This window comes from Drosophila novamexicana, unplaced genomic scaffold (genome assembly GCF_003285875.2).
Source record: "Drosophila novamexicana strain 15010-1031.04,08,12 unplaced genomic scaffold, DnovRS2.1 tig00000870-arrow-arrow-pilon, whole genome shotgun sequence".
NCBI classification, from domain to species: Eukaryota; Metazoa; Arthropoda; class Insecta; order Diptera; family Drosophilidae; genus Drosophila; species Drosophila novamexicana.
In genome coordinates, this window is record NW_020824830.1 from 977368 (window position 1) to 994436 (window position 17069).

Below are 17069 nucleotides of genomic sequence, written 5' to 3' on the forward strand. Positions count from 1 at the left end.
GCGGTTGATTAAAATCAACTTTTAACTCATTAAACCAAATGCCCCGCTGATTGTTTTATAACTTGCACTTATCTAAAAGAAAGCGTTATAGATCCCCCATTGACTGGAACTGCCCTTTTTGTATGCGCGCTGTAAATAACACCAAATGTTAATGAAATTGCCACTGTTATGCTGGCTGTTAACAGTGAACAGCTGTTGGACTTAGCGTGGGGAGTTCAGTTCATCGAGAACAGCTGAGCGTGAAAGTCGTGGTACTCGGGAAGAAAAGATTGTCGCTTGAGCTTACCAAAAGTTTATAAACGTGAGCGAAAAAGGATACAACACGTCAGATTGTTTAAACGCAGCCGAACCGCAAGTTCTTCACACGCAGCTAAATCAAAAGCGTGCTAATCGTACAACAATTAACCTCCGTGCGTGCAGCAGCAAAAGCAAAGAGCCCGTATCTACAAAAAAAAAGAAATAAAAAAGTAACACCCTGATTGTTTAAACAATATAGAAAACGAAATTGTTCGCACTGGCAATGTTGGCATGTTAATGATTGTGCGATTGTTATATAAATGTTAAAAATTTATTACCATTTAGAACCATTATGTGGATTTGTTTGCAAAGTGGCCAAATAAACAAAACTAATACGCATCATACAACAGCCTTTGTGCTTTAAATAATAAATAGACGTGCTCCACTAAATACACTACAAAAAATTTAAAAAAATAAATAACCAAGTGTATGTGTGTGTGTGTTGCCATCGCCTCATCTGAAAGTGAAGCAAACGGCTTCATTTGCATTTCTTTAGTGCGTGACACCCATCAGATACAACACGCCAAAGCGTCGGCGACTCGGCCCAGCAACAAGAGTATATACATATATATATATATATATATATATATCGAAAATAGCAAAAGCGAGGTTAGTTCTATTTATGTTTACTTATAGATCGTGCTGTTGTGGAACCTTATCAATTGCCTAATCATTGGCATTTCCCTGCTTTGGCTAGCCCAATAATTATGCAACTGGCCACACTTGGGTCCAATTCAATTCCATCCAATTGGGTTGGGGTCACTCTCCCACACTCGCTCTCCCGCTCTCTCCCGCACTTCTGTAAGCGGACGCCACATGTGCAACGCATGTTGCGCCCAACTGTCCCTTTCGGCCATTGTAAGTGCGTTTCCCCTGGCCACACTTGAAACACTCGAGGGCCCATTTCTATTGTGTGCCATTAAAACAAAAATGTTGTTTTGGAATGGCGCCGCGTACGCTGCTCGTATCCTGTTGCGCTGTTAACTTTTCCCATTTCCTGCAACTGTCGATGCTGCTCGAAAGTCGCCTCCGTTTTTCAAAATCAATGTCAGCAGCCGACTTCCTCGGCCTGACCCGTCCCGGCCTGGTCGGCGCTGCGTGTGCCTAACGAAATAAGCGACATCTGGCGCAGACATACAGACAGACAGACAGACTGCCTGCATCACATTCAGGTTACAGTTATGTGAAGAGCGGCAATTTCAAAAATTCAAAAAATGAACAACAAAAAAAAACACATTTTTACAAGTAAGAGTTTTGCTTTCACTCGGAGATCCACTTGAAAATACCCTGCACTGAAATTAATTATGTTAAGATGGCATATGTTATTATTAAATAATTTGAAAATCATTATGTAATTAGCAGAAATATCTTTTGGAGCACTCTTAATAATTTCAATATGCAAATTTAAAATTCCTATTGGTTTTTTCTTCTGGTCCACCTACGAAACTAAAGTTCCAATTGTCATTTGTCAAAAATTCCAATTCATGGGAATTAGCAATACGAATAATAAAGAGTTGTATTTATTGTGAAAGTACTTTTTTCATTACCAACAAAATACATACCGAAAAAAATAGGTGAGAGTTACAATTTCTAAATATAACTTAAAACAAAGTAATTGAAAAAAATCGTATTGTAATGTTCATAACAGGTTATTTTGTGTTAACATGTTAATTTCATGGCACATTAAATTACACCAAATTTTTACTGTTATAATTTTAACAGTTGCAATATGTTAAAGTCGTATGCTGTTTTTTTTTTTTTAATTATGAGCAATCTATTTTAAATAGGCATACTAAGTGTTAAATTGCAGCTGTTTAGGGCAATTACCAGCATCTGCTTTATGAAAACTTGTCATAACCAATTTATGAATTATATAAGCTACTTGCACTAACTAAAGGGTATAAGAAATAACAAAACATGACCAACATGCAATTTGCATTTTGTTATCCGTTGTCTGTTGTCTTTTGACTGTTGACTGCTCGCGTTTTTTCTTCTTCTTCTGTTACACTGGCTATTAAAAGCAAAAGTGAAAAATTCCATAGAGCGGCAATTGTTGGTGGCATCAACTGGAACGGCAACGCCAGCAACAACAACAACAACAACAGCAACAACAGCGAATGCAACTGTAACAGCAACAGCAACAGCTACAACTCTGTCAAGTGCGTTGTCGCTTCCTACTCTTTGGGTGCGTTATGTGGCCAACCAACTGTACATACCTAAGTGCATACACATCTGTGTGTGTGTGTGTGTGTGTGTGTGTTGATGTGCGCGTAAGTGTGATTCAATTACAAGCCAATCCAGTCCAAGTTGCCGCATTGCTGAAGAGTTGTCTGTGCCAGGCCCAGGCCTCATTTCGTTGCTTGCTGCTCGCCATATTGCAAAAGAGTTTCTCAGCCGCGGAGACTTGGCCAAAGTCAGGCTGCACGCCTCATAACTACACGCATACATGCATGCATACGTACACAGACATATGCATGTGTATACATGTGTGTGTGTGTGTGTGTATGTATTTACATTGATTCGAATTCCATCGACGGCGATTTCATAATCGGTTGCGCCGCTTCCCCCCGTTTAACTTATTTCTTGTTGCTGCTTCTTCAGCTGAGCATTTTTTTTTCATCTTTTATATGGCTTGGCATTTATTTTTTGTGAGTGTTTAGCTTTTGATTTTTTCGGGGCTTGAGCAACAACAACAATGGCAACACACACAACAGCAAAGTTGTTTCAATGTTGGAAACTTTCTCCTCAGCCACCTGCCAAAACCACAGAGCGCACGCAGCTAAGTGAGTGTGTGTGTGTGCGCGTGTGTGTGTGCGTGTGCTTAGTTGTATCAATTTGTCATGTTGTTGTGTTTGATATGCGCGCTATGCCCGCCAGTTGATTGCGCGATTAGCGAACCGCGCATTCAAAACGTGTGCGCGCGAATTTCAAACCGAACTCCAATTTCATAATATAGCCGCTGCAAATAGCTGCCAGCTGACTCAAACTATGTGTGTGTGTGTATGTGCTAATTGAATTGATTTCCAAGACACAACAAATCTTCCTAGTCGAGCAGCTAGCTGAGACCAAGGCGAAGGCCAGCCTCTGGGCAGTGCCTGGGCTATAAAATCAAAGACAGCGCGCAGGCCTAGGCAAAATACACAGTGACAAAAAGTTGGCTACAATTCAAATTCATCTGTGTTAAAATGTGTTAAAATGTAAGCCCAATTGTACAGTAGCAAGATTTTAAACTATTTCGTTTTAAAATAAACAGTAAATAAGACTTAAGTGTATATTTTATAATTTTGGCATTTATTTTTAATCCTTCGGTGCTTATTGTCCGATCTTTATGTCATTTTTTAGAGCATTTTGTGGCTTTAAGAGTTGTGTAAATGCCAACAAATAAATTATTTTGTCTATATACTAAACGCTAGTTCCAAAACATGGGGTTGATATCGATATTTATCGATAAATACAGGGACAAATATCGATAAGTTGAAATGAATAGATTTCAAGATTCTAGCTCTTGTGGCTCAGGAGCTCGACGTTCCTATAGAAACAAAGAATATATATTACTTTATACAAATACCTAAAATTGATAAACCCTTTTAATTATTTTCATTGGGCTCATGAAATAAAAACCCAAAATTTATTGAAATACGCCAAAAAATTTGTTTACTTTTTATACCCTGAACCCATTAAAAATGGGTATAAGGGTATATTGTATTTGTGCAAAATCCAAATGTATGTAACAGGCAGAAGGAAGCATCTCCGAGCCCATAAAGTATATATATTCTTGATCAGCATCAATAGCCGAGTCGATCTAGCCATGTCCGTCTGTCTGTCTGTCCGTATGTATGAACGCAAAGATCTCAAAACCTATAAGAGCTAGAAATTTTAGATGTAGGTGCTCCTAGTGCCTGCGCAGACCGAGTTTCTTTCCGATAATCAATAACTTACTCCGTTTCCAAGCAATCGATAAAAATCGATATCGATATCCTGTTTTTTGGGCAATTTTGGTAAATAATAAGAGCTAGAGTCACCAAACTTGACATATTGCTTCTAAAATAGAAAATATATATATGCATTTGATATTGGAAGGGAGCTTCCGACTAGAACCTCTTACTTGTTTAAATTGCATTTTACAATTTTTAAATTTAATTCAATTCAAACCCAGATTTTGTTTACTGTGCAGACGCATAAATATATACCAACCGCTGGGTGGCCATAAAAAATATTGCAATTAAATTGATGTTCGATCAAATCAGTTCAATGGCAATGAAGCGCTTGACAGGCAACGGCGCACTTAAATTGCCTTTGTAATGCAAATATGAAGAAGAGTGCGCCTGGCCTAAACACGTTTTAGCCATAAACATATTAAAGACAACGACTCCGCTGCAGCTTATGCAAATCTCTGATTAAAGCCAGCTTGCAGCAAGATAAGCGCGCGCCTCTTGGCGGCTTTTGCTCCAGCTCGTCGAGAAAAAGAGGTCGATTGCATTGGAAAACCAGTTGCTTCGAATGTTTGACTGTTTGACTATTTGACTGTTTTCATGTTCAGGGTTCATCAAGTGGCAGTTGTTGTTGTTGTCGTTGTCAGCCATTTTTTTACGCCATGCAATTGGCACTCGGAATTGCCGTTGACCGCCATGCATGCTGATGACTGTTAATGGTTTGGCTAACCTGGCCAAAAGCTATGTACCTCTGCGCACACGGACGACAACGCAACATTCCGCGCCCAAAAACAACAACAACAACCAAGACAACAACTAAATGCAACTGAAAACGAGCGCGTTTTGATTTCTGTATTGGCATATGGCATAATCAAGTTTGCAGCTCAAGTGGCTTTTACTTCCTCGCAGCCCCTGGGCCATCCGCTAGACTGGGCCAGCACGCAACACTGAACAGCAATCAGTGCCTCCCTAATACCCCTCCCGCCCCTGCCACTGCCCCAACCCCAACCCGTGTCTAGTGGCTGCCAAGTTGTCTATGTCACATGCGTTTGGCTTATGTTTTTATTGCCAGCGTCGCGACGTCGCAGCGGCTCGTGTTGTTATTTGCATTGGCCAAACAGCATTCGGCAGCGACGTCAGCGTTCACCATGCACAGTGGGGCAAAGCTGCGGAAAACGTAAATGCATACATATTTATTGTGTGATTTGTTCGAGGCGTGCTATCAAATTTGTTATTTCTTTTGGTAATATAATTCATGAATTAATAGCGAATGTTTTATGTGTGCATATTATTACACATAATATTAAATGAAATATCGTAAATGTTTTATTTCTCTCTCTCTCTCTCTCTCACTTTCTATCTCTGTTACACACAAAAAAAAATCATTATAAATTGTATTATTTAAATATTGGAGATGTCTTTTTTTTTTAAACCCAAATAGTGCCATATTAAAATTTCATTTAAATGCAAACATATTTAACATATTGCAATTAAAGTGGAAACATATTAAATATGAAATTCAAATTTCTTAAACTTTTTTTTTAAATTATATTTAAATAAAAATAAAATGTAAATGCATAATTAATGATTTTCATATTGAATTCTATCCTTCCACATTTTAATATAAAAGTGGAAAAATATTAAAAATTTAAATTAAAAAAAAAAAAAATTTACATTTGTTAAATGTAAATGCATAATATTGCATTTAAATTTTGTACGCATGTTACTTTAAATTCTAATAATTTTGCAAATTAAAATTTTTTCGATTTTTTTTCAAATGAGAGCATGCAACTCCATTAAATATGCAACTCATATAATATGGAGCATATAGATAATGGAATGACTTAACGAAATTGATTGAGATGAGAATGAAAAATAGTCCGAAAAGTTGCCCTTTGCTTTATTTTGTGTTTCTCTAAAATCTCGATGAACTCATTTCCGGTTTCCACTCTCGTTTTCAATAGTTGCCCTTTTGATTTTCGCCAGCATAAAGTATAGTTATGAATCAGTGTCGTTGTTGTCTGCCAAGTTAACGCAATGAGCGGCACAAATATTGAAATAGCCGCAAGATGGAAGATGGGAAAGGCTGCCACCGATATAATTGTGTGCTGCTCTCTTGTAAAGTTCTATGCATAATTCTATCGTGTCTTGTTTTATGCATGTTCAGATTGTTTGTTTATCTATGTGTATGTGTATGTTTGTTTGCCCAGCTCTCAACGGGCGGCCTTTTCCCAAAAGGTCCCGCAAATATTGCACAAACGCATCGTGTTTGAACTACACTCGATGTGGAATTTGTTGTAGATGCGGCTGCGACTGCGGCTTCTTCCGCCGATGTTGGTCTGGATGGCGCATGTTATGGCATATATATATATATAAAGTTATGTCCATGCATAGACTCGCATTTGGTTGACCCTCACACGGGCTTTATAATCAAATTTCAAAGTCAAACAATTGTTGTTAGGCCTTGTCACAATAATGCCAATAAGTTACCAGACGCATGGCAAAATTAAAAAGTCAATAAATAACAAATATATTTAGCAATCCATTTAGTTCTCTTGGCTTTGATTAAATTGATTTCCTAATGACACCAAGATTTTCCGGCATGCAATCGGCTGCCAACGAATGCTTTGCAGATCAAAGTCTAAAAGATACAAAAGTATCTATGCATTGATAGACTATCGTTGGGATAAAAGCATTAAGTAATAAGAAAAAGGTTTTGTTACTCAATGGAATAGAAATAAGGAACTGTAGAAAAACATTCAAATACAAAAACATTCAAATAAAGATACAAAAGTATCTCAGAGATAAATAAAAAAGGCTAATTAAAAATATATCTATACAGAAGTATAAAATACATACACGATTAGCTGCCAATGGTTATTATACAGGCGAATTTTCAATATATACAAAAGTATCTTTTTGTACACAAAAGTATCTATCGATGCATTAGGTTAAAATATTAGAGGTAATGTAATATAGACAGCAGTATACAAAAAAAATATATATATATATGCACATATGTTATAAAAAAAACAAAAAGATATTGCACAGATAAATCTGTTATAGATAGATTTAGTATCTATGCAGGGCAATGCCACAAAGTATCTATGCCCGAACAAATTGTGAGTTTTTTATAGCCCGAAGCAAATGACTTAGTATAATATCTGAACACGTGCCAACTCGTGATACATTTGGGATGTACAAAGATCTCAAAGAGTCGCTGTCAATTTATTGAAAAGTTTTCTCGATTCTGGGAAGGATTCGTTGTTCTTTATATTTCGCAAAAACTATGAATCACATAAATATCTTTAAGAAAACTCTTGCACTTGATTTTGAAATCGTTTCTCTTCTGTTGGTTAACACTTTAAGTGTGGTCTCTGTCATAACCTAATCCTAGCTGGCTTTCAATCCGCCCACACATGCTGCACACACACACACAGCAATCAATTTGTGTTCAGCCGGAGTGCGCGAGGGGGGATCCCCTCCGGATGGAGCCGGGCGTAGCTGAGCTCTGCTCGGGCCGTAATCCAGACGCAGCCATGCAGCCGTGTAATATGAATGTGATTGAAATTTGAAATTGCATCCGGCAAACAAGAGAGACTCGATGGCGTTGTCGATGCCCCCCTCCCTTTTAATACCCTGCAAAGGCACTCAGAAAAGCCGTCTGGCTTGCTTGTTCTTGGTACACACATATTTTACGTTCCGCAATTGTAAACAATTTGTTAAAAAACCATTTGTACATTTCGGCGTGCATCGATGAATTTCCACAAATGTTAACAATTATTATAAACAAATTATTGCGTGCTTCGATCAAATGCATATTGAAATTATTGTTGCCTTCATAATTCAAAAATATATTTAAAGAATAAATTATGTTCATCGGTTTTTGATATATCGCGACCTTATTACTATAAAGACAGACAGTCAGTATTCTTTGAATCTTTGAATTAGGCATACTTTGATCTATAAAATCTCAAGATCCCTTAAGCCTCTTGAATCAATAAAATTCCTATTCGTCTTACTGTGAAAATCAAGTATTTAATTAAGCAGTAAATATATTAGTTTATTTTGACTTATAGAAATTGAAATTTCATAAAAATTTATATCAGCATATGCAATGCATTACAAAAATATAAAATTTGTATTTAAAGATGTTTTTTTTTTTAATTTATTTCGTATTCTTATATAATTTTGAAATACGAATTAAAAATTTCTTACTTAAATATGTTACATATTAATTCTAATTTATCTTCTTCCGAACAATATAAATTTACGAACAAGCACAATATGTATAATAAATGCAATTTGAACATTTTATTTTTCCCAATCAAATTTTGAAATTTAAGCATTCTTTCTAAAACCCATCTGATCTCAGATTATTACAGGGTATCTCAGCAAGCGCCAGTTGCCAAGTGCATGTTTTTTTTGTTTTTTTTTTTGTAGGCAGAATTAAAATTAAAATTTACGAAACTGAGGCTGACAGCAGAGCAGACAACTCGACGACTTTACGAGTCAGCGATGCCAATGATAATCATAATAATGATGATTACGATGATAGGGCAATGATGATGAGTTATGCATGACCATGTGTGTGTGTGTGTGTGTGTGTGTGTAGGTAGTTAGCTGATGATTCGATGGGTAACCATGTGCGATTAGAAGGATGTTTAAATTGTTAGCAAGCCGAGCTAACCGAGCATGAAGGCAGCTTTGGCTTTACTTGGCGTGATTGCAAAACGGCGCCAGAAGGTAAAGCTGAGCGCATCGCAACGCAACGCATCGCAAGCTGGTTCGAGTCCACAAGGCGTGGCTCGGATCGGTTGGCCACGCGTGCCGCATAAACCTTGGCAGTAGCGCATTTTAATTATGGCTTAGTTAATTATAGCCTCAGATTGCTTAAATTGTTAACAAAGACTTTAAAAACACTTGCATGTATCTGTCCCGGCCGTGTTAATGGCCAATTAAGCGCCGTTGCCGGCCAATTAGCAGCAGACCTGTTCAGACTATATAGACGCATAGTCGGAAGCCATTGTGCATGACGAATTCGCATGTTCGATTTGTATGCAACTATTTTACAACATTTCATTAACGAGTTCGATTCACACGACAAAAACCAACGTTTAGCCACATGATGGGGAATCGAACTTTTTGGATAACTTTTAATGCTCTACCCGAAAAAAGTCGTTTCGACTTGTTAACAATATTAATATATATAATATATAACGATTTATAGAGCTATATCACATAACTGAGATAAAGAAGATATTCCGTTCTTGTAAGAATCTTTCGACAAAGTCATGAGTTTTGAGTAAAGCGCCTTGAAATAAGAATATTGAAAAAAAAACTTGTTTTTAGATTTGCTTTGGGATCAAATTACTATATAGATATATAGATCATATATACATACATCAATATTTTCTTGATAAACTTATCTATTTGTGTTGATATTGAACAAGTTTCTTTATTGTTGACAGACTCTGGTTGGAATCAAATTACTATATAGATTACTTATCAATATATAGGGTATAGAATATTTGTACAGTTATAATATTTGTCCAATCAATTACATACAATACATATTTCTACTTTCTTGACAAACTTATCTATTTTAACTCTACATAACTTATAGTATGATAAGATATTGAAGAACTTTCTTTATCTTTACTGTTGACAGATTTTGGTTGGGCTCAAATTACTATATAGATCAATTATCAATACATATTTGTCCCTTTTTGATAAACTTATCTATTTGAACTCCACATAACCTTTATGATGATATTAAGCAAGTTTCTTTATCCTTGCTTTTGACAGATTTTGGTTGGGATTTTATTCATATAAAGAGTATGGAATATTTGTACTTTCTTCGTAATCATCATCTAGCTTAAATTCAACAAAATTATAGCATATAGATATTGAACAGGTTTCTTCCATCTGATGTCAGGCAACAAAATACCAACACGTAGCAATTGTTGTTGTTTCTCTGGAAAAATTGCTTTCCATCACGCGCAATTAAAAGAAAATAAATGTATACATTTTTCTGATATTTATGCGATCAAAAGTTGGACGAAAAATTTGCATAATAAATCCAATTACAACATTTTGGTTTTTCCCCATATGGAATATATGATTTAATTATACGAATTTATTTATTATATCAGACTAGCAGGAAATACCTGACGAAATTTCAGATTTTAATTCGTTTTTTCGCAATCGAAAACAAACTAAAATTGGCTATAAAAACTTTTGTGTCTTGCATTCTTTGAATTTTTGAGCATCTCTCATCTTTAAATCCTACTTCGATTTCTGATAGTATTATATTTTTGTCTCTTTTGTCAGACACATAGTCAGTCTTGGCCTATTTTTTACTGCTTTTGCGTTTGGCAAGGGTATCGAGAAACAAAAAACTTTCTATTTCATTGCGATCGAGTTCCGGTTTTCGATATGCGTTAATGGCAGCGCATCTTGAGGCGTTTTTGTTAGCTCTTCGGCGATCTGAATGTGGGCAAATAAAACCAAATCAATAAATGGTCAACGCATTTGGGTCAATGTCAAAAAGCGCTCGTTGGGCCCAGCTTGAATCATAAAGATGACAGCCAAGATGTTGATAATGTTGTTGTTGTTGATGATGATGAAGATATCTGGGTCTACGCCCAAACTGGATACCATTAACATGACTTCTTTATGCACTGCGCTTTGTTCTGTTTTGGCCAACTTGGAGGGCTAAGGGCTTAACTTGATGTCTTTTAATTGGAAATGTAAGCCTTGTGTTCAACTTTTGGCTCGGCGACGCACAAATCTTTTGATGTGAGATGAACCATCACAAAGTTTGAACAATGTGTACAATTTGCATATATTGTTATGCTCAGTTAAACACGTGTGTGTGTGTGTGTGTGTGTCTGGGCCTTGGTCTTGCTCTGGGAGGCATTCAGTTTGGTTTTTTTTAGCGCTCAAAAGTTTTTCCTGGCGTGCCGCTTTGATTGCATACAAATTAGCGTTATTCGCATTTTTGGTAGAAAGTAAAACTGTTTTTTATTGAATTTATTTATTTGGCCGCTGCCGAAGACAACTTTTACTTTTTTCTGAAACTTGTAAATTACACAGATACTCGCCGCAAAAGAAGTTCAAAATACACCCAAAACAAAAAAAAGCTCTTTGTCATGCTCTAAACGTGTCTGCTCGACTGTTCGATACCCTGCTCACATGTCTATGTGTCCATTTTGAACATAAAAGGCATGTGAGTCAATAGTTTTTCCCAGTATTTTACTTATCCTTGAAATTGTTTTTCTATCTTCCTCTCTTCGAATTTTGCGAAACTTCTAATATAGTTTTTCACAATAGATATTGTATTTTTCCTCCTAATTGTTTTCCAATGTTCCTGGCACTCTTCTCTGTTCAGAGCCACGTTTTGCAAGACTTCTCCATACAAGAAAGTGTGCTAATTGGATGCTAAGAAAGCGTTTCGCCTGGAAGATAGATTTGCGATAGTAACGAGAGCACACTACAAAAACTATCTATTAAATGCTTTGCTATCTACGAACTATCTTTACACCTTTAACTTAAGTATAGACAAACCATCAGAAGGTGGAAAAACTAGAAACCTCCAATATAAATAGTGTAAAGAATATGGAAATACTTCTTTGATAATTATGCGATGAATGGGAATTATGTTATTATACCCTGAACCCATTAAAAATGGATAAAAAGGGTATATTGTATTTGTTCAAAATCCAAATGTATGTAACAGGCAGAAGGAAGCATCTCCGACCCCATAAAGTATATATATTCTTGATCAGCACCAATAGCCGAGTCGATCAAGCCATGTCCGTCTGTCTGTCTGTCCGTATGTATGAACGCAAAGATCTCAAAACCTATAAGAGCTAGAAATTTTAGATGTAGGTGCTCCTAGTGCCTGCGCAGACCGAGTTTCTTTCCGATAATCGATAACTTACTCCGTTTCCAAGCAATCGATAAAAATCGATATCGATATCCTGTTTTTTGGCAATTTTGGTAAATAATAAGAGCTAGAGTCACCAAACTTGACATATAGCTTCTAAAATAGAATATATATATGCATTTGATGTTGGAAGAAGAGGGTTCAGGGTATCCCCTAGTCGGGAGCTCCCGACTAGAACCTCTTACTTGTTGTATAATTAAATAATTCAATTAAATAAAACTGGAGGAGATACTTTAAGTGTCAACTAAACTTAATCAAGAATATATGTAACAAATTTGTATACCTCTTACCTCAGGAGAACTGCAGCCCATTAAAACCTTTCCAATATATAACTTATATAATATACTATAGCTACATACTATGCCAAATACCTCAACCAATCACTTTTTTGTGATACGAGCTTGCTTTCGAGCCGCTTTGTTCAGCTTACTCAATGGGGGAAGCAGTTGGACCACAGTCTATTACAGCCTCTTTGCCCATGCAATAGCTACAGGGTATACAAAAACAGTTTGTTTCGACAATTATAATTATTCGACTTGTTTAATGTGTGCATTAATCTTCTTTTCAATCACGTTTAATGCGTCCCAAACTGAGCCAGTTGTCGAGACATTTTATTTGATACTTTTCCTGCTGTTGCCGGCCGAGTCGGGGGCCATTAATTAGATAGATATTTTAGCTGGCCAAGTGGTTAACTTAGTGAGGGGAAAGCTAAAAAGAAAAGAGTTTCAGTAATGCTCGACAAGTTCCAGTTTATGCGGTTGACTTGTTTTATTGGGCTTATCATGAAAACATGCTCTCTAATTAACATTTTGGCACGTAGCTAAAAGGTGGCATTGACATTGTTAACAACTATCTAACAATACGAGCTAACACCAATTTTCCAATTTATCTAAACAAAAGTGGAGCAAACGTACATGAAAATAGAACAACTTTCCTATCAGATTTATTGCTATCGCAATACATTAATTTATTTATATATATATATATATCGATCTATGGCTATCTGTCTATCTACAAACAATTCGATATTGCAACACACTCAATGCCCCAAAATGTTTGTCAATTCATTTTTTACTTAACCCTCGTGGCGCTAAAGTCCATCAACGACAACTGATGTTATTATATGTGTGTGTGTGTGTGTGTGTGTGTGTGTGTATATGCATTTGCCCATTGGCCGATGGCAATACAAATTGCTGCCTTATCAGCTAGCAACAAATAAATTGAATAAGAATTATAATTATTATATTATATAAGAATGAATAATTATTATTAAACGTGGATAGATTTTTGGGTAATTTCTGAATGTGACGCCTTGACTGAGATTAGATCTGGATGAGCTTATTGCATTACTTTTAATCAATTGCAGACAGATATTGCATGTATCGCATTCTTTCCTTAATAATGTTTATTGTTTTGATAATGTACATTGTACAATTTCAAATATTGTTCGAGCAGTCAACAGTTGTTGTTGTTTTTTTTTTCAAGCGCTTGTCAATAAAAATTTACATTTTTAAGTGCTTCCTAATCTTTGGCAAGTATTTAAAATGCTCAGACACGAAATATTTAGAAGCCGCTTCCTTGAATTATGCGCGCACATAACTGCCACGCCCACTCTGCTTTTTAATGCAATTTCAACAATATGTGTATTAACACTTAAGCACATGATTTTCGGCATGCTAAACTAATTTCCTACTGGCAATTTGTTGAGTTTTTGATTGTTGGTTTTTAGGTTTTGCTATTATTTGGCGTTATATGATTCGAAATTTCTTGGCAATAAACAAAATTTGAAAATTCGACCAGAAACCTGTATAGCTATAATTAGCAGCCATAACTTAAACGTTTGGAGAATTCCAGTAAAGTCAACATGATCGAAACTAATGCCAAACAAATTGTGAAATCGAATCAAAACAAAGGCAAAATGAAAACAAATCATTTCAGGCGTTAATTGCTACAAATTTCGATTGACCTTTGCACTGAATTTGAATTTGTTTTTGAATTTTCTCGAAAATTGAATGGTAAAAATGATTTGCAAAGTGCAAACTAATGCACATTTCCCATCAGGGAAATTTCCGGGGAAGTACTCTTTATTTGGGCACAAATATTTTGCGTGTTTTTTATTAGCTGATGAGCCATATTTAAATGCGATCGATCGCAATTAACAGACTAATGCTAATTGACAATAATCATTTCATGACAAAAACAAAAGAATGGAAAATTTTTGCGAAAGCCAATATAAAAGCCATCTAGTGGCACGTTCCCAGATGAGTCAGCGCCTGTTTTCCTGGTAGCTTGACAAACGTAATTTACGATTAATTCGAGAAGCACTTGTTGCATGTTAATTGGACGCAGGGAAAGCCTACAAAAGGCTGCAATTTTCTGCGAATTTTGAGCAACCAAATTGCGGCCATATACATACATTCGTGTACACATAAACATGTAGCACCCCGTGCCCCACCCAAGCGAAAAAAAAAACAATGGTCCTCCAATTGGACTCTGGTCCGTGGAACTGTTCTTTTTTGGGCGCTTTGTTTCTGTTAAGTTTTTTTTTTTTGCTTTTGTTTTGCGGGTTTCTCTTCTTTTGGCTAAACTCTATTGCGCGCACCCTCTGGCTAACAGCCTACTAATCTCGCGCTCGCTCTCTCTCTCTCTCTCGCTCGCTCTCTTCGTCTCCCACACTCGCTTGCCGCGGGCTGCTTTCGTAAGGTTGAGGTCGAGCGCAACATCCGTTTGGCGAGTGCTTTTCAAATGTAAACGAAAAAGCATGCAAAACAATGCAAAGCACACGCACACTAACACACACACACACACACACACACACAGACGAACGTCAGCACGGCTCACAACACTGTTTTTGATTCTCCATCCAGCTCCCTCCCATTGGGAGCATCGCTAAATTTAACATTTCGCCATTGAATAGTTTATCTATTTAGCTGTACTTTGTTTTGCAGCAGCCCAGCGGCGCCTTCGACGAACTATTGTTATTGTTATGGTTATATGTAGCTGTTGCTTCTTTTCGTTTTCTCATTTGCAAAACCAAAAATAAACATTTCTGTGAAAATGGGAAATATTTTTGAATAGGCATTTTGCAATGATCATTCGTAATGCCAGGCACTTTACACTTAACACCAACTTCATGCACTTTGAGCAGCAACAACAAATTATAATGTTTGGTTTCATTTGCTCGTCTCTTCCACTATTGCAAATTTAATTTTGATCAGCATCATCATCAGCATCATCATCATCATCATCATCCTCATCAGCTCAATTATCTAAAATGAGTTTCAAGCCAGGAAGTTGAAATTGGACGATTTAATTTTGTAGTTCCTCTCATTGACTGGCTATTGTAAAAGGAAAACAAGAATAAAGACTTTAGTCGAGGTCATAGGGTCATGATAAAGTTAAGCTCTTATCCTCCTGTTAAGTTTGCCATGTGTTCCTAGCTTCATGTTATGAAAAAACTGCTACTCGTTTTCACTCATTGAATATTTAAAGCAAGAATAAAGACTTAAGTCGAAGTCTTAGGGTCATGATAAAGTTAAGCTCTTATCCTCCTGTTAATTTTGATTTGTGTTCCTATCCTCCTGTTAAGAAAAAGCTGCCACTCGTTTTCACTCACAAATCAAACAAGAATGAAGACTTTAGTCGAGGTCATAGGGTCATGATAAAGTTAAGCTCTTATCCTCCTGTTAATTTTGATATGTGTTCCCATCCTCCTGTCAAGAAATATTAAACTTACTTATCAATAAAATAAAATATAAATAATATTTTATTGGAAGATGAAATAACGTCCATTAAGAGCTTGACATAAGACAATATAAATATAGATATATGACAAAAAAATATATATATTATTCAGCTGTTAAGTTTGACATCAGCTCGGTTGGCTGAATATCGACAGCGAGGCGATGGGTTTGAATACAAAGCGAAAGATTCCAATCATTTTGACCGTATGTAAATATTTGATCTGTTTGGCGTACGTGCTGTTTTCACAGCCAATGCCCAGCCTATTTGTTAAAGCATTGCGAATTCTACTGAAAATGTTGATTAGCCGAAAAAAAAAAACCCGCAAAGATTTGTCAGTGGGTCTGTCGTAATGCCCATACCTAGTGTTAAGTGCAAACAAAGACTCAACCAGACGCAAGAGACTAAAAGGCTTAGATAGTATGCTATCCACTTATCATTCTTCAAGAAGCTTAAAAACAACTAAATTTAATTGCACTCATAATTTACAAAAGTTGCTTTTCAAATAAAGCCGTACTTCAGATGCCCGAGTTCTCTTCCCATGCATAATTGTTTGCCAGAGTGAGAAACGTTTTCTATTTTTATAACCAATTAATTTAATTTTAATTTGTGTTTCTAGGGCCTTAAGTTCTTGAAACAATTAAGCAATGCATTACAATACTGAATTGTTAACTGGCGTTTTATTACTTCTAATAGATTTTCAGATGATTTTACAAGATTATGTGATGTATTGCCTGATTTTTGGCTCAAGCTAATCTCATTTTGTCTAGCTGATTAGGGCTGCTTTCAGCATGAATTACATCAGAGTATTGCCTAGGTCCAATGCATTAGATGGCAGAGATATCTTCCAATTGGAGTCTTTCTTATTAGATCGATGCTTGTCTCGCCTGTTCATTAGATCCATGAAGCGAGAAGCTCATTGAAATTGGAATTGGATATTATTCTTAAGATTTCATTAAATTGATTTTTGTTTTTTATTTCCTGAACCAAAATCTTAAGAAATGTTTGACTTGGTTCGAGTTAGGATTCAGCATTCTTTTGGGAACGTGTTCGTTTCAAAATGGAAAAAAAGTAAAAGTTAATTCCGGGTTCGAGCCAAGTTTGATTCGGTTTGAAGACATGCAATTAACTTATAAGCAGCACCAAGG